This window comes from Colias philodice, chromosome 17 (assembly GCF_061535455.1).
Source record: "Colias philodice isolate Cphi_HAF_F1 chromosome 17, ilColPhil1 Martin Lab GWU primary, whole genome shotgun sequence".
NCBI classification, from domain to species: domain Eukaryota; kingdom Metazoa; phylum Arthropoda; class Insecta; order Lepidoptera; family Pieridae; genus Colias; species Colias philodice.
The window spans coordinates 3,284,878-3,304,481 of record NC_143102.1 but is presented as its reverse complement, the minus strand read 5'-3'; positions in this window follow the sequence as shown (position 1 = coordinate 3,304,481).

Genomic DNA, 19,604 nt, shown 5'->3' with positions numbered 1-19,604 from the left:
AAGGAAAACCCGCATAGTTCCCGTTCCCGTGGGACTTCCGGGATAAAACCTATCCTATGTGTTAATCCAAGTTACCCTCTATATGTGTGCTAAATTTCATTGTAATCGGTTCAGTAGTTTTTACGTGAAAGAATTTTTGAAATCGGTCCAGTAGTTTATGCGTGAAAACCATACATACATACATACATACATACTTACAAACTTTTCCTCTTTATAATATTAGTATAGATTAAGATTAAGATAACTAATTTATTTTCTTGCATTCTTTTCTCTTGCTACAAAAGGCAGCAAATCCTACCGTGTTTTCGATTTATTTTTTGTGTCCTGTTAATGTTAATCAATAACCAGTAATCGAGTCTCATATTAGGCGATGTTACATTATCTATGGTGTGTATTACCATCGCAAAAAATAAAACGGCCGGTTTCTAGTCTATGGCCACAGATTAAATTTAAATTCTGTTACCGTAGACTACAGATGAGTGTCGCATAATAAATAAACGACTTGTTTTGCACGACACATTACATAATCGTTATATTATTATAAAAAATACATGTGGAATTTAACCTTGAATCTCGTTACAAATTTATGCGTGGTGTGCTTTTGAGCACGTGGTTCAAATTCAGTTAAATTTTAAATTAGATATGTTTATTGTTTAGGTATAATAAGCGGACAAGCGGTTGACGGTTTGTATTATTTGTTTTAAATTTGGCTTAAATTGCTTTATCATATTTATCCTTGTTATTGCCTGTTTTATTACCTTAATAATTAATTGAACAAATACAAATTGTCAATATGATAAATTCAATAGTATTTTAATAGAGATAATAATTAAATTCTAAGGTTAATATTATTTCTATACATATTGATTATCTTTGATTTATGTGCAAATATAAAACGAATATAATTATTATTATTTCTATTTAAATTCTACACGAATAAATTTTAACGATATCAGCGAACTATAAATTTTTCACCAATAGCCAACGCTTTCCACATACTTCCAAAAACTTAACATTTAAACACACCTAACAACCAACCCAAGTAAATCGCAGATAAGCTTATTATTCGATACTAATTGTAGTTGCATTGCAACTTGCACTATGAGAGGTTATCCACAGGTCATGTCATTGCTATAATTAGTCGCACACTCATTCATGCAGATAGACTAAATTATATTGTATTTACAATCAGTGTTCTAATGATGTAAAGTCGTGATTGTGTGGAAATCGGTTAGTAACATCGCGTTGTGTAAATGATACATTTTTTACCTATGTGACATTGGCCACCAATAAGCTTTTGGGCGAAACTCCACCAAGCTGGCCGAACGCCTTTTGGTCTATGGGTGTAGCAGACAGTTTCCTGACAATGGTCCCCTATAACATAGGTCATAGAGTATAATATTCTATGCCTATAAGCCACCTTCTGCCAAGTCGGTCGAATGCGGATTGGCCTTGGATTTGCAGATGTTGCATGTTATCAAATTAAGTTTTTGGACATGCATGTTACTTCATGATGCTTTCTTTTTTGTAGATTTAATTTTGGCACATTCTATCTCTCGATCTTTCGATTTAATTTGGAGGGCTTAACCATGGCGAAGCTACTGTCCAATCTTAAAAAAAAAACATATTGAAAGTCGTAAATTTTACAATGTTTTTGCAGCAATAACAAATAACAAACGATTGTAAAACTACAAAGTTTTATACAGACTGACAAAACAACAATGTGACCAATATTAAAAATGTTAAATTATGAAAGAGTTTGTTCAGAAATAAACTGCTGATATTATTGATAAATTATTGTACAATGTATTACAATGCATTTGTCTGTTTACATTTTTATTGCTGGCAATAACTTAATGTAACGACTTAATATACTGTAGGAAACATATCAGAAATACAACTTATGAATATATTCCTTTTGCATCAGCATGCATTACCTTTATTATCATTGAAATACTTTGTCGAATAAAAATGTATGTTATAACTTACTTATTTTATATACATATTTAGATAATAACTATGCTATTTAGAAGAAATTCATTATAATTACAAAATTTTAAACTATCTGTACACTTTTCGGTATCTAACAGCGTGGAGCTTATCAATTTATTCATTTTTTATTGGCTACTATCTTCAATTAATTCGCTTATATTTCTTTAGTGATTTCTTCGTCAGGTTACAGTTATTCGTCATATTATTTTAGCAAATTTATATAACCTCTAAGTACAAATTAAATTAGCAAGCACAGACTGCAGAGTGCATAGTGCATACTATCGCAATGTACAGTGCGTGTCTTAGCCAAACTAGATAATAATATCTAGATTGGAGCTAGGTGCAGGGTGGTCGGTGGCAAGGCCGTTACGCAACGACATGCTTAATTCATGTGTTAACTTACGCTTAGGTATTTTGCTAACCTACGTTGTAGATTATAGTCTAAGAGCTGGAGTTATTTGGTCTATCATTAATGTAATGTGTGTTCTAAGAATTTCATTCGTCATTTCAATGTCGTTGCAATGAATTTTGAATCAGAATTAAACGAAAATTTTGGTGGTTTATTTGTTTAATGTGCAATCTATTCTTTTTAATATTCATATTAAAACTTAAAAGCAAACTGCACTCAATCTCAAAGTATCGATTTTTCTATCGAAAACAAATTTTTATCATAAAGATACCTTAGTTAAGCATTTTCTAAAATTTAATACTTATATTTTGTGAATACAATGAATAAATAATTTATTGTACTCACTAAAAGAAAAAATACAAGGTAACGTTGCTTAATTTTCGTTCTTAAATATATATGCATCTCTTAAACTATATGTTGGCTTACGGAATACTTATTCATACTAGATGGACATAAGTTATTTACAAAAGCATAATGTAATATATCTGCAAATATTTATAGTGTTTAGAACGACTTGTTATAGAAATAATGCAATAGCTCCACGTAAATACGGTCGCAGATATTTTTTTATAATTAACAGTAATTATAGAACAATTTTAATTATATGTCATTCAATATATATTTATATAAACTTTATATTGGTTTTTAATGTTATAAAGTACGGAAATAGGTCATACGATAAATTGTTTTTCACTAACAACTTAAAGGCATTAAAAAAACATTGAACGTATACAAAGTAGTTCCATGATGGCTTGTATTAAAATATATCTATACTAATATTATAAAGAGGAAAGGTTTGTATGTAGGTATGTATGTATGTATGTATGGTTTTCACGCATAAACTACTGGACCGATTTTGATGAAATTTGGCACAGATAATCTTTAGACCCTGAGAAAGAACATAGGCTAACTTTTATTGCGAAATATGTACCACGGGCGAAGCCGGGGCGGACCGCTAGTTATACATATATACATACTCCTAATGTTAAAAGAAACAATTGTATTTTTATAGAAGTTAAATATTGATCAATTGCAAATTTTACTCTACCAATCTCTACAACATTTTCCCATTCACAGACTTTATCTAATAAAATAACGTATCTAAGAGATATTTGAAGTAATTTGTTTTTAAACAATTTCATGGAGACATGTAACTAAACACGTAGGCCTAAGTCAATTTGCCAGTCACTGGCAATATAAAAGTCACTCCACAAAACGAATAATGTAAGGTAGGGCGGGGCTATTTTGTCGGCGGGGCAATCTTGTCAGAAGACTTTGTAGCCTACAGTTTAATAGATTTCTAGTAACAACATCTTTCGGCAGGTATAAAATTTAATTAACTACGCGATAAGCTAACAGATGTTGCTGTAGGATACATGGTTTTGAAATTACAGCTATTCTTCTACAGTCGCCATTTTGAATGGACACAACATAGACGACGCTCCGCAAATTTTATTTCGTTTTACGTGTAAAAAGTAATTGTTGTGAAATCTGCCCAAGGTAAGTAATAACTTTGAATGTTGGAGATTCTTTCTAAACTATTTATTTTATCTTACGCTTTAAATAAAAAGTGTTATTAAGTCCGATGTCATAACCACAAAAAATATTTTGGCGGGGCTATGTTGTCCATTTTTAAGACGAAATAGCCCCGTCGATTTTGTATGAATTTGCAAAAAGCTAGTGACGTGCTACGATTGGCTTTCTTATATCGACATAAGCATAAATGTTGAGGCAACTGACATTGTGTTTTGTTATGAGTACACATATTTAACTCAACACTTATAAATTAATTACTTGATGTAAACATAATTTATCCAAAATCTATTTTGGGTGAATTGGAGTGGTATTACACTTATTATTAAGTATACCATATAAGTAATAAATATTTCACTGTAATAACAATAATACATTTTTAATTAGTGAGGAGAGTGCCAAAACGCGTCAAGTTAAGCCACTTAACTTTTCTTATTCAAATTGATTCCACACAAAAAGTTATCGATATTTCAAAAAAAATTGTATCGATATTGTGTGCGCGTCACTATCTTGTATGGACGCCAGACGGAATAGCCCCTCCAAAAATTTAGAATGATTTTTCTCGAAAATGAGCCTTATGTCTGCGTAACTAAATACAAATTCAAATAGGCAGCGTCATCAGTATTGTATATTTCTGAGTAAAATGGAAATTGCTCCACAGATGTCGTTCTATTTAACTCTTGACGACATAACCCCGCGCGGGGCTATTTTGCCCAAAGTCAACTCCTATTAGAATTTAGCTATTTTCTTAGCTACTGTAATCGTTTTTCACGTTCTAAATATGATGAATAGAATAAGAAATAACGGCTTGCTTTGATGTAATTGACAAATTTTCCGTAGCTATTATTTAAGAAAAAATACAGACGTGTTCTTTTTTGAGTGTTATTTTTCGGTTGGAATAGCCCCGCCCTTCCTTATACAATAAGTTTTATAAGGGTAATCCATTTTCCTTATAGAATAACTCGTGGACCGCATTCTATCATTGTGAAACATTTAAAATTCCTGTCTTGCAAATTGTTTATGCAATAATGAATCATATTAATATTATATTTTGTTGTTATAATGTGGTTAAAGAGGAAGCTCGTTTAGCGCAATTATTATAATAAATAATTGTTTGATCCGTCGAATTAGCTATTAATAATACATATTATAAATTATGATAAATACTAGTACTTATAAAAAATATTGTTGGTTGAGATTTCTAAAATGCATTATTATTATGTTGTGATGTAATTGTAAACAAATAATATATTATGAATCAATCGAAATTAAATAGCAATCAACAGAAAACTATAATATCTAGATTATAGGTACATGTTACGAGTATGTTTGTGTATTAAACTATTAAGGTAAGTTAATATGCTTCTGTTTATATTCTCATAAATAAAAAAGATATAGTAAGTACACCTTTTATTAAACGAAACAACATTCTACTGCAACATAGCTAGTTAATTTTAAACTTTAACCCAATAAAATTAAGCTTTAAATTCACTTGTTACAGAACGTAATGCATGAATTGTAGCGTACGGCCTTTCAATTTGCAGGGCTATCAAATTGATTAGGTGAAACATTTGCGTGACCTTCAAATTGGACCTTAACACGGATGTAATAAGTGCCCTTGTTTTAATGGTCCAATTCTCCAGATAAAGATGCATATTCATCGTTCACTTTTACTCAAAATTCGTGACCGTAAAAACAGAACATCTATATAACAGATGTATGAATTTCTAGATCGATTAATAGAACACGAAAAGAAAAGCTCTTAGTTATTGATTGCATTTTTTTTATTGGCATCAACGCATTTGATTAATTACTTTAAACAAAGTTCTTGACGTAACAAATTATTTAAAACGCCTGTAAATAATTTTACAATAAAGGATACTCTTGAAAACTGACAAAAGGAATTATGTCCTGTTTAATTCCATTAAAATTCAAACAAATCATTTCCACGACTAAGTATCACCTTATGTCTTTTCTTTTTATCTAAAACAACGATGGACGATGCATATAGCAGGGAACATCAGTGACAGCAAGGCGACAATCTATTATGTGCAAAAAATGACCTACTACATAATATCATTATACAGATTGATTGATTCCATAGTCATACCACAGACTAATAATAATATACTACGTATACAAGTCATACTCTTGAATCTGTATCGAGTTGTCACATTCATTCAACAGTTATTCAAATTCCAATCTCCCAGGCACTCCCCGTTGGTCTAGACTTTCGTTCACCATTCCCAAATCGACACAGTACACTTACATAACTCGCCATACAATCAATAAGAACAATGAAGACATAAGTCCTCATTATCACTAGTTATCTGAGGCGCGGAGACCTCAATGTGTCATGTCTCCATTTATCGATACGATTTTACGATCATTCGTAATATTGTTTATGCCCTTATTCATTGGTATTGTATATAAACGTGATTGATTTCGCTCGGAATATGTATTGGTATTTTGTTGAGTACCTTGAAGTTTATTATACTAATGTAATAAAGCTGAAGAGTCAGTTTGTTTGAACACGTTAATATCAGGAACCACTGGCCCAATTCGAAAAATTATTTCACTGTTCGATAGTCCATTTATCGAAGAAGCTGGTTATAGGCTATATTAGATATATTATCATGATAAGACCAATAGGTAGGAGCGGAGCATAGACGTGGCAATAATCATAGGGCACAGCTAGTTTTCTACATACCTATTGACTTATTTCTTCAATGTATTCAGTTCTGTATGTAGTATATATTATTCTTATATAAATACTTGCTAATTTTCTTCTTGCTTGTGTTTAGTTAGCACAAATAATCGAGCTACTTTATAAGCTCTAAATACTTTTAAAGACACTATGAATAATTCAGGTTTAAAAAGGATCAGCAACATTATTACGAGTATGATTTACCTTCTAGTTTTCAATGTCTTTCAAAAACATTTGAAGTAAACATTAAAATATAATGCAAAATCGTTATGATCGTGATATTGAAATTTGTATAATAATACGGCGCCTCGTGATTTGTTATTTACCGTATCTAAGTGTATAGTAAAATATGCAGTCACGAGTTAAATAAATAAGTACTTACTAAAGTTAGAGCTTAAAAAGATATATTGTATCCTACATGGACATGAGTGCGTGACAATCCGACGATACTAAATAATAAGTAAATGATGGTCAATTAGCTGTTTAATTATATGAATTTAAATATTTTGTCTATTTTTACGGTTATAAATGGGAACGGTCGTAATTCGGGTTATTGTTAACTATGGGTAATATGTTACCTACATATATGTAAGCTAGTTTTTAATCAAAAGTACTTTAAAAACAAAGAAATGCGAAATATATAAATTTATTTATAACAGTATTAGAATTATAATAGACAGTTCGAAGAACTAAGATTAGTTCTAAAATGGATATAAGATTGATAAAGTCAGAAGTATAAATGTCACCCACTAACATATTGTATAATTTCGAATTGAGATTATACGAGAAATTCATAATTTACATTTAACAATATTATAGTCAAGTTCCTATATAATATGGTAACTTTGATGCAATAAGAATATTTTAAGCGAAATTTTTTAAAGATTACACTCGTAAGAGTCCTCTTTACAAGGAGGTTGCATAACTAAATATCTAACGAAACTCAAAAGTCAGGTAAATAATCAGCCATAACAGCGGTATCGCTTCGAAAACAAACACTATTATCTGGAGCATATGCCATTCAGCTCTGATAACAGTGATGGATGCTTCATCTGGTCTGTCAAAACCTAAACTTGACCGCTGATAGCTTGAGTCACGTTTTTTAACATTTATTTAGAGGAATGTTTAAAGGAACAAGTGAAAAAAATGACTCTACATTGTATTTTCACTTGTTTTCTATGTAAAGGGAACGATTTATTTTGATACAAATCTATTTAGAACCTTATATAATTATATTTGTAAAATGGTTATGTGTAATTTATTTATTTCCTGTGAAAATAAATGATAAATGTACATAATTTACCAATTGTTTAATTAGTTTCAGCTGTTTAAAAATATCCTCTATGCTATGTTTCATACGCATATACACCACAACCTTACGCTGTTATAATTTCAGTCGGTTTCAAAATCTCAACGTTGTTGACGTAAAATCACAGATTATGTACTAAATACCTACGTCACAGTGAAGCGTTTTTTAAATCGGATTATAAAGTACTGTTTTCTGAGTTATTTTTGTCTCTAATTAACCACGTTCATTAACGGGTGAGAATGTTTACGTAGTTGCGAATTTCAAAAGAATAAAAAACATCTTGATTCAATCCTGTCCTATCCTTCCTACTAATATAATAAATGCGATAGTTTTTGAGGATGGATGTATGTGTATGTGTATGTATGCATGTTTGTTACTCTTTCACGCTAATACTACTGAACCGATTACAATGAAAAAAAGCACACATATAGAGGATAACTTGGATTAACACATAGAATAGGTTTTATTCTGGAAATCCCACGGGAACGGGAACTACGCGGGTTTGTCTTTGAAAACGTGGGCGAAGTCGCGGCCGGAAAGCTAGTATAATATGCATTCGTGTGACAAGTTTTTAGCAGAGTATCTCCCTAGCTAGATGTCTAACAAGGACGAATATCTTGTAGGGCATCACCAAGGCATCACCGTAAATCATTTATTATTTACTGCCTGTCGGTTTGTTTACGTCATTTACTATTGTACAATTCCATTATAATAAATAAGGTGTGACGGCTATAAATATATCAATAAATTAAAATATATGTTACGGTGTTGTTGTTCTAAATGCGACGCTGCGAAATACCGGATTTTGTCTTGTTTACTTAAGGATATACCTTTATAATGTAGATTTATAATGTCCTTGTAATGAATAGCATTGGCAATATTAGATATTTGATACGACCGATTATATTAAATTTATATAGAGGACATTGGAGAAACTCAAAAGAATTACAACGTAAAGCGCGTCACTCACGGTGAAAATACTATAATATTTTATCTTAAGATTTATATTACAGTATATTTTATATTTTATATTACAGTATCTTAACGCATCCGGTATCAGCGTTCGGACCATCATTTTTCTTTTTGTCATTGCGTACTAAGACTCCTGTAGAACCGCCATCCTGTTACAAATGACCCACAAAATTTCGCGTCATTTGTATATATAGTATCTTCACCGTGTGTGACTTTCTACTGCCTACCACAAAAATTAGATGGTAGGATGATTTAAAGGAAACTGTAGAAGGAGTGACCTGGAGAAGAATAGCACTTCAAAGGCAATCCGTGGAAGAGTTTGGAAAAAAAGCTTTCATTCATTCATTCATCCAAAAATCCTATATCGCTTCTTACAAAGACAAAACCATCGGGATTTACTCCCATTTAACAGATTAAAAACCTGGTCTTCTTAATATCAATCTATTCAGAACAAAGAAATGTCTAACCTAAGATGTACCTACCATTGTAGTTCTCCATTACCATTGTATCTTTGATAAAACAAAAGCAATCATTTAGAGCTCAATTAATGCTAATTGATCCAAAACAAGCCTGGCGCAATAAACTTATCCGATCACTTTAATGGATTCCGAGAAAACACTTTCTTGCGACTTATCAATTGATCCATTTGTTAGATTATATATTTTAAACTCGTAAACAAACTGAAGCAGTGAAAGTTAAAATCTGTCAGTTAATACACACATCTGGAATTTTTAGGGTTCCGTACCCTATTACATTTTTTAATGATTTTCTTTTATAGATGATAGTACGGAACACTTCGTGCGCGAGTCCGATTCACACTTGGCCAGTTTTATTAAAGACAGTTTTCAGCTGGTCCTTTCATTAGTCTCTCTTAATTTTTATGCCTTTAAAAAGTTTAGAGTTTAGTGCATATACATAAACTTAAGTAACGATGATAATTACCATAGAGTTTGAATTATCTGTGGCCCAGCTGTGAAAACATCGCCTCTATATATGTAAAAAACGTTCCACATTCGCAGATAGGTGTTATTTATATACTAAAAAAAATCATACTAAATGATATCGATGTGCCGATGTGTTTATAGATAGTTATTATCCATACTAATATTATAAATACGAAAGTAACTCTGTCTGTCTGTCTGTTACTCAATCACGCCTAAACTACGGAACCAATTTTCATGAAATTTGGTATGGAGATATTTTGATACCCGAGAAAGGACATAGGCTACTTTTTATCCCGGGAAAATGATGCAATCCCGGAAATCCTACGGGAACGGGAACTATGCGGGTTTTTCTTTGACTGCGCGGGCGAAGCCGCGGGCGGAAAGCTAGTTTTAAATAAATTCAATAAGTCAGGGAATGGAATAGAGTTAGGAATTGTCAGAAGTAATTGCGCATTGCGTTAATGTTGAAACTTGAGACACAAAATATATTTTATAGAAATCACTCATAAATCACGCGGTAAATTATTATGGTCGTATTTTACGCGATAAAATCTTAGAAATAAGACTTTTAATTTGTCAAGACTTATCTGTGCATTTAGTAAATGTACAGAAATACACCTGTTGAATATTAAGTAGTAATTATCTTCATAAAAAGTGAAGGGAATGTATTTCACATTTACTTTAGTGATTTTTATTAAGAGCAAATAGCTGGGCAGCTTTTTTGTCAATAATTGAACCTAATAATATGTATAAGGCTTTCCGTTTGCAATGTGCAATTCATTTCATATTTTTTTACATGTACACTAGCATACCACCCGCGACTTCACCCGCGTAGCCTAAAACTTACCAAATTACAGTAAAACCTTCAGCTGAACTAGGTACTATATCAATCGATGAAAACAGAACAAACATCGGTGCAGTAGTTCTAAAAAAAATAGTTCTTTTATCGCGAATAGACACACAGACACGACGGATAACTTTGTTTTTTAATATATTGATTTCCTATATCTTTTGATAGCTTCAACCCAAACAAATAATACATGTATTATTTTCCAAATTATCTTTTACAGAATGGATCTCGTCCATAAAATCGTAAGCACGAATCCTCAAGGACGTACGTGAATGTTTTAATAAGGAAATAGTAAATAAGCAGCAAGATTCAAGAGATAATATTTTCTTAAATTAATTATGGTAATGTTTCCTTAACACTAGCTGAGAAATTGTTCTCATTTTCATTGTTTTTTTTTTCTAGATTAAATCAGCAGCTGCTAATAATGAACCAAGTAGAAGTAAATTGGATTGTTAACTGTTACAAGCATAAGAGCGATTACGCAGAAAAATAATTTGATCCTCGGAAGAATGTTGAAAGTTTTGTCAGGTACGTAGATATAATATATCATTACCTATTGAATTTTCAGAAAAAAATCCACCTACACAAGAGTTTAAACTATTGTATATCTCTCTATTTTTGACTCACAAGAATAAAATCAAAACCAACAAGGATTGACTCCTTAGTTTCACGGATGCAATATCACCCGTATTACATCATGATTAATTAACGTACCTTTTTACGCAAAGCGCATTCATACGTGAACTGGCTCATCCATATTACATAATAACCTGTTCTGTGGCCAACTTGCAGGTACGACGCCGCGCTGTCTCGGAAGGCAATGTTGTATATTTTACGCTTTATATTAGCTTCACCTGTATGTTTGTATGTTTGTAACCGACTTCTTTGGGCGCGATTTTGACCCACTTTAAACGGCCAGATTTCGTTCAAACTTTGTAGATTTATTGAGGACCGATGACAATACACTAATTTGATAAAAATTTTCTTTAAAAAGCGTGTTTTTTAGTTTTTTTAAACTATTATTATTTTACTACAGAAAGGCTTTAACTATTGGAACGGATTGATACCCTTGATATTGTTTTTTGCAGATCTGAAAATGAATAAGGTGATTTAGTCAAGATAGCGGATTGTGTTACAAAATGTGTTTTAAGTCGTTTTTCAGGTAGGTCATTTTACGAAGAGCCAGAGCATATTTGCACACATGCCTGTCATCATTTACATTGATTATAGGGTATTTTTTAGTTAGTTTATAATAATTGAATACAGTAATTGAAGAAAATCACTCATGCTGTTGTCTATTCTATCTACATAATATATTCAAAACGTCATTTATGCAGTAAATATTGTTGAATTATTATGACCGACTTTTTTAAGCTGGCTGATTCTGTATACAATATGTGACGTAAATACATTTAATCCATTTACTCAATAAATAAATGTTTTAAATACACACGAAGCGACAAATATTGACAACAAAGCCTACATTAAAATGCTAATAAAACTTATGACCTCCACCTGTCTGAAACCTTGGTTCATATCTCAAATCTCATAACGTCTCGTTCATCAAACCCACGCTTTGCTCATAAAGATTGGAGATGATCGCTTACTTCAAGAAGCTAAATAACAATAGTCAATAAGTCATCCCGATACGAGAGACGAGTAGCATCAATTATCTACTAATGAGGTTCATTCCATTTTGAGCTATTGGTAGTTGATGATAAGTGTTGTTTTGCTGTGTACAAAAGTAGGAGCGCCTGTTTATCATTGATTGATTGGTTGGTCAATTGCGAAGTTAAGTAAATTTTTCTGTAGTGTAGGTTTAACAATAGATTATTATTTTGATTTGTCGCAGCTAGTGCTATATGTTTAGATTTGTAAAAATTTATTTATAATGGATGCATCTAAAAGCTTGTTTAGCATTTTTTATACATTGATATAAAAGTTTAATCTTATTAACAAAAAATAATAATTAGATCTAGAAACTGATTTGTTTACGGTAAATTTACCATAGTCAAATTATTCTTAAAAGATCTCATATGATATATCGAACCTAGTAGACCATCAGCCGAAACGCTTATTTTGATAGTGTTTTTATAATATCAATAAAATACCACTAAAAATTCAGCACTTATAATATAATCTACTAACAAAGCACTCTAGCCAAGTATACTTGACAGTTTATTTATCTTGATATATTTTTAATTCGGCAAGACTATTCGGTTTCCTCATTCTTATTACGTATCGAGTTGCGAACTCGAGCTTCAGTACCGTCTTTAAGTGGGTAATACAATTATGTATGAAAAAGAAACCGCAAGTCGCACATAAGACGTAAATAAGCTTACTACAGGTCAATGCCCGCTGTTGGTCATATCGATTGATAATAATCACTCATGATGAATTGGTCGAATAGCTTGGAATAGGTGTCTAAATTAATGAAGACATTTGCTCTATATAAAGAAGACTTCACGATCGTTTGATAGTAGGCTTTTTATTGCTGTATCATTTTTTATCTATATGTTTGCTCGTTCATTTGTAATAATATGCGTTGTAACGGATATGATAGTTATTATTCTAAACACATGTTTGTTTTAGTCTTTATTTTGCAAGTGGCATAATTAGTTGCTACTGCCATATGGCGAACATTTGGCAGTATTAATATAATGTATTCTTTGGTTATATTTAGTCGTAATGACTGCTTCTCTGAGGGGACAATATTATTATATAAATATCCTCACTTGCTATATCTCAAAATAATTTTAGTTTTATTTAAAACTTAAAAGTACATAACAGAGTGAAAATAAAATATATTATTGTAAAAATCTACACCTACGATTACATTGTTTTGATATTTTATCCATAAGTGCCAAACGACCTCTAGTGTCCTACTTATAAAATTGGAGAATTGTCGATGTGGGTTTAAGCCTTGGCGATGAATATTTCACATATTTATCCAATTGTCCTTTTCAGGTTAATAAAATGATTGCAAAATGTATCTAGATAGAATGGAAAATTACTTATGTATTTCGTTATTTTTAAGTAAATGTTTGTACTTACATGAAAGGTAAATTATTAGGTTAAAGATTCTATTTTAAATACATATTAAATTGGACTCTTTAAGCTTATATCATTATCTTTTACAACAGTAATTTTGATTATATTATTCTAAAGAAGTCATGAGCTTTAGCCAATGAGACAAAAAGCTCCCATTTATTTCTTGCTCATAAATATTGAAAGATAAAAAAAATGTACTTAAATATATAAATATAAGTACATTCCTAACACAATTATGCTTACAGTGGAATATGACACCCCATATACTATCATATAACAAATAATTATTTATTTTGTAATGTGTGATAATATCGTCAATTCGAGGTGTAATTTGACACACGGAAGTCCGTTTATTTCGTGAACGTAAAACTCCAAAATAAGTGTTGCAATTATGAATATTACTTTGTCTTTGTACAAGTTATATTTTACTTCAATCACTATCAGTTCCACCAAGAGTTTTATTTATTTCCACTTAAAGAACATTCAATAGTGATTAAATCAAAACCTGTATTCATCATTTGGCCTACAATAAATTGTTTGCAACAAGCCTAAAAATTACTACAAAAAGAGTAGAAAATATAAAAAATTATGGCGGTCAGAATGCACCGTTTAACGTCAGTAAATGAAGTGAATTGGTTTTAATTTTCTCATTACATATTCAATTATGCAACCCGTTATTTTGAACAATGGTAGTCTGGAATTCGTGAAACAATAGTATCACTAGTTTATTATACTTGTGTAATCACTAAATTGGGTTTTGTTTTTAGGTATAATTTACAATTAATTAATTGTAATAATTTATCCCAAAGCAATTTGGGTTAACATAAATGTTTGCCCCAGCTTTGCCTGTATTAAAATTTATTTTAATAGCTCGAATTTCATGACGAGTATTACAATAAAAAAGTATTATTTATACGATTAAAATATGTGTTTATCTAATGTTTATTACTTGAAGCTCTCATTAATAATTTTATACCGTATAAAGACAACAGGGAAAACGCTAAATTCTTTAAAATGAAACTACAAATGGCCTCTACAGCACATTAGCTCAAAACTAAATTTCATGTACATTATGTTCATTTCTAGGCTCTAAGATCATCAAATTCAGAAGGATAATTATCCGATATAACACCTCATTTTCCGCACATTAACCCAAGGCTTTCCGCGTTGACGAATACACGTTCAATTGCTAAGACAATAAGAGAGGTTGGGAGTGAATAATAGCGAAGATTAGTTAACTTTGTACCTGTCAAATATTATATGAGCATTTATAAGACCCTAATTAAAATAAACGGTGTGTTATTCAGTAGTCTGAAGTTAAGTGGTAAAAGACTTAGATTTATTTATTAAAATACAGATGGAGTTTATAAATAACTACAATAATCCACTAAGCCATTATTATAAGTTGAAAAACAACAATTTGTATGAACTGTGAAGTTAGGCTGTCTGAAACATCTGAAACTTTGACCACGCTACTACAGTGAATTGCACCTTGCAATACGGTAACTTTCTGCTATTACAATCCTAAAGCCGTTCTCATTCTATGAATATATTCATTGATATTTATATGCATTTTCTAAATATCCCAGTTACGATGCAATAATAAAAGTGCAGTAAACCAAACTGAGACCGCCTAAGATCTGGGTTTAAAAATATGATCATAAAATTATACCACATTGTATGCGTTATGCTCAAATCCATAAAAATTGCTCCACCACAATAAAAAGTAAAAATAATTACGCTAGATAAAAATAAGTTTAAGTGGTATGGTAACGCGTAAAAAGTACATAGCCATGATTTTAATTTTTAAAATAGTTCAATTACATTGTAAGTAAAATGTGACAATTAAAAAATAATTCGAAAGAAAAAGTAGGCGCCAAATGTCAGAGGCGCCATTTGTGCAACTGCGTTCAGAAATGTTTTTGTGTGACATTCTTCGGATAATAACTTAATGTTTTTCGAAGCATTTAGAACAGAAATAAAGGGTTTTTATCTGTTTGTGGCGCCGGCCGGACATGTGGGAGATATCAGTGCAAACAGCTATCGCAACTTTGGAGGTCGTTTTTCTAAATTGCGGTTTTGTACAATATTTATTTTAATTATAAACATTCGTTAACGCCACATGTGATAATATTCACTTTGAGTTACATTTTAATTGAATTTTTAGCATAGGCACATAACCTATGGAAGGCCTGTATTTCAAATTTTCATGTTACATCAGATTTTAAAATGATAAGGGCTAGAACAAAATGAAAAATGCTATTTTTTTGCTTAATATTACCTTTCAGAACAATAAAAAATGGAAGGTTCTTTATTTTTATGTATTAATTTGCATAAATATTGTCCGAATACAAAAAACAGCCATATAATTTATCCTTACTTATGGAGTCCTCTATACTAATATTCTTGTCACATGTTTGAAGCTCTAATCCCTAATTGTTTGTTTAGGATTGATGTATTAGTGTTTGTTTTATTTAACCAATACCCTACTGATATTGAATAATAAACATTACTTAATTTCTTAGAAAAGTCGAGAAAAATTAATGAAATAAAAACAAAATTGGTTCGGTGGGATATTATGAATGGATGCATTTCTTTGAATATTTTTTTTTCATTGGCATTTTTTATCGCCTATGCATTTCTGCATAGGCAATAAAAAATATACTAGCAAAACTTTTTTCCAAAAACGTTTAATAATATTAAAGTCTCTACTGAAATAACAGAAAAAGTTTATATTGAAGAATCACAATGTATAAAGTCGCTATCACTACACACGTGCAAATGGTATTTTATCGTTTGGTGTTTATTTACGGTAATAAAAACAATTTACAAAATCGCATTTGAAGAACAATCAATCTCTACCCCATATAACAGACACAAGACATCTGCCTATAGGCTACTAAAAATATAGCGGGTGGCAACATTTTACGACATTGTTAATGTTCTGCTTAAAATTAAGTCGTTAAATATTTAATGGCTCACAATAGATGTTTATGGCTGGTTATATTTCATTCCATTACGATATGCTTAGTATTTTAATTCGGTTATTTATTGAAGGGAATTTATGATAATGTATGCAAGTACGCTTTGTTAAATTTTAATGTATATTCAACGGCTTATATATCTTAATTTTGATGTTGAATGGCCTTTGATTCTATTAGATCAGCGAAGCGGTAATAAAAGGTTGTGAAATGAAAACATTCAGCACGCGGCTTCGCAAAGGCTTGTTATTTGTATTCTGCACATGAAATTCCTAGAAAAACGGTATTACTCTCTTATATTATTATGTTTTAATTAAACAAAGTAATTTAAAAAACATTCCTTAGTATAAAATTCACATTACGTAGTTGTATGTCAACGCTGTTATGCAAAAAATAATGAATATACCATGATTAACTAGATATAAAAAAATAACGTAGGTAAGTGTAAGGTTCTGTATAAAATACATTGAGATAATATTAATAGGAGACGACACCGCCTACATCACTTATGTTCCACTCAACATACGTCATGTGACGTATGTTGAGCGGTATTTTTTAATGGTTTTAAAGTGAAACGCATCAAACATGCCTTCGTGTGTGTTACGATATTGCACAAATAATACAAATAATACGGAAAAGTGCAAAGGAATAACTTTCATCGTTAAGTACCTAACTAAATAATAATTTTTAAAACTTAGCAAAAAAATGGCGCACAGATTTTGTTCGTGGTGTCTCCTCCATACGTAGTAATATTATCTCAATGATAAAATATGTTTTTTTTAACATACTTTACTTACTAAAAATATTGTAAACGGTAACAAAAAAGTCAGATTATAACTTTAACAGACATTAGAGGGTGGCTATAAAAAACCTTAGTTATAAAAAATAAATAACCCATAATACATCATCCTTATGTCATAAAAACGGGAGAAGGCTATTTCTCTTTTTTATAAAACAATCCAATTCAGGGTTCCGTATCAAAAAAATATTTTTAAAGAGAACATGACTTGTGTTGAATATTTTATTTAATTAAACCCAAAATGTTCATTGATTTATAAATTTATAATATCTGAATAAATAATTAGGTAATGAAACTTAAGTACCTAATTAAGCGCTACACTGAAAAACAAAAATACATACATATAATTGTAATCTAATTGCAAAAGTTGAAATTCAAATTTTTTAAAACTAATATTTATCAACGGGACTCCAAATTATTGGGAACGGGGGGCGATTCTAATCGCTTCAATACATTTCTGACACTACCTGTTTTCTTAAAAAAAAACTTATCGTTCGAAAAATTTTTTTTTTTCGATATTCTTTCATAGTTCATTTTCAGTTTCGTCTTAAGGTCTTATATCGTCTGAAGCGTTATATAAATTCTGAAGTAAAGGTTAGATTATGTGATACATTAATTCTCTCAAAATTTGATTATGGAGATACTGTATACGGCCCTCGTTTACTTAAAAGAACTAAAAATGCTATTCAGCGGGTTCAAAATGCATGTGCTCGATTTTGCTGGAACATACCTTCTAGGCATCATATATCACCTTATCTTAATAAAGCCAAAATATTAAATATGGAAAATCGAAGGCACATGCATTTTGCCACCTTACTATTTGGAATAGTAAAGTCTACTAAACCTGAGTATCTCCATAATAAAATAACTTGGGGGCGTAATATAAACAGCAGGTATAATACTAGGGCAACTCCGTATATAATGTATTTTCAAAAATTTCATACAAACGCATTCAGAGGCAGTTTTAAGTACAATGCAACTAAATGTTGGAATAACCTGCCTCCTCCTTATCGTAACATTCAATCTGTGACTAATTTTAAAAATAAATATAAAAATTATCTAATCATAAGGCAGGTAGGCCAGCTTTAGTTGCATCGTAACTAAATGTTTCACATTGTTTGCTCCCCTTACAACCTAGTCAATATATATGTAGTAAAGTTTCTATAATTCTATAACATACAAATTATAATGTAATTATGTATATTGTATATTTATGTAATATGCTTTTCTTTTTTAATATATTAATTATTTATGTATACCTATTGCTTTCTCTTAACTATATAAATATATTATTTAAAAATTTACACTGTTCCTTTGACTGTCGAGGAGGGCCCACTGAAAACCGGTGCTGCGATGCCTCTGCATCACAGAATATCACCGAGTGGTTCCCTTTTTTAATGTTTGATGCTGCACAGACCCTATGTGTTAATGTTAAAATCAGTATTGAATATAATCTTCTGTTTTCTTCGCACTCCAAACTTTATTGTATTTTACTATTCTCTGTTTTTTTCCTGTGTGGCAAGACATTAAAATAAATGTATTTTCTTTCTTTCTTTCTTTCTTCTTTCTTTCATATTGATAACCAAAATCGGATAATATGATTGAACTTTCAAAACTTTAAAACCAAATCAAGTTATGATTTGGATGAAATATGGCTTTATTAAGGCTTTATTACTATGATTGTGACAAAATGTGAAAAACAGCAATTACATACTTACTTCTAAACATTATTTAAACAACATGTTTATAGATTATTATGCGCAATTGCTAAATAATACATTCATTTCAACAATGTCTAAGAATTTTGTAAGTTTGTTAAAAATACAAACAATGCTCTTGATTAATTCATCACTTTTTGTATCTGTGAAACAAATAAATCATTTGTTGTTATCTGTGGTACTTGTCACAAGTTGTTACATGTTGACAGATCTAAGATGATGGCGGGAAAACTTCACACCTCGCAATCATCAATCTTGTTTTTAAAACAAATAATCCTAGGATTTATTTTATTCCAAGAAGGAAGAATTGCCAGCGTAAACAAATAAATAATTGCTTTG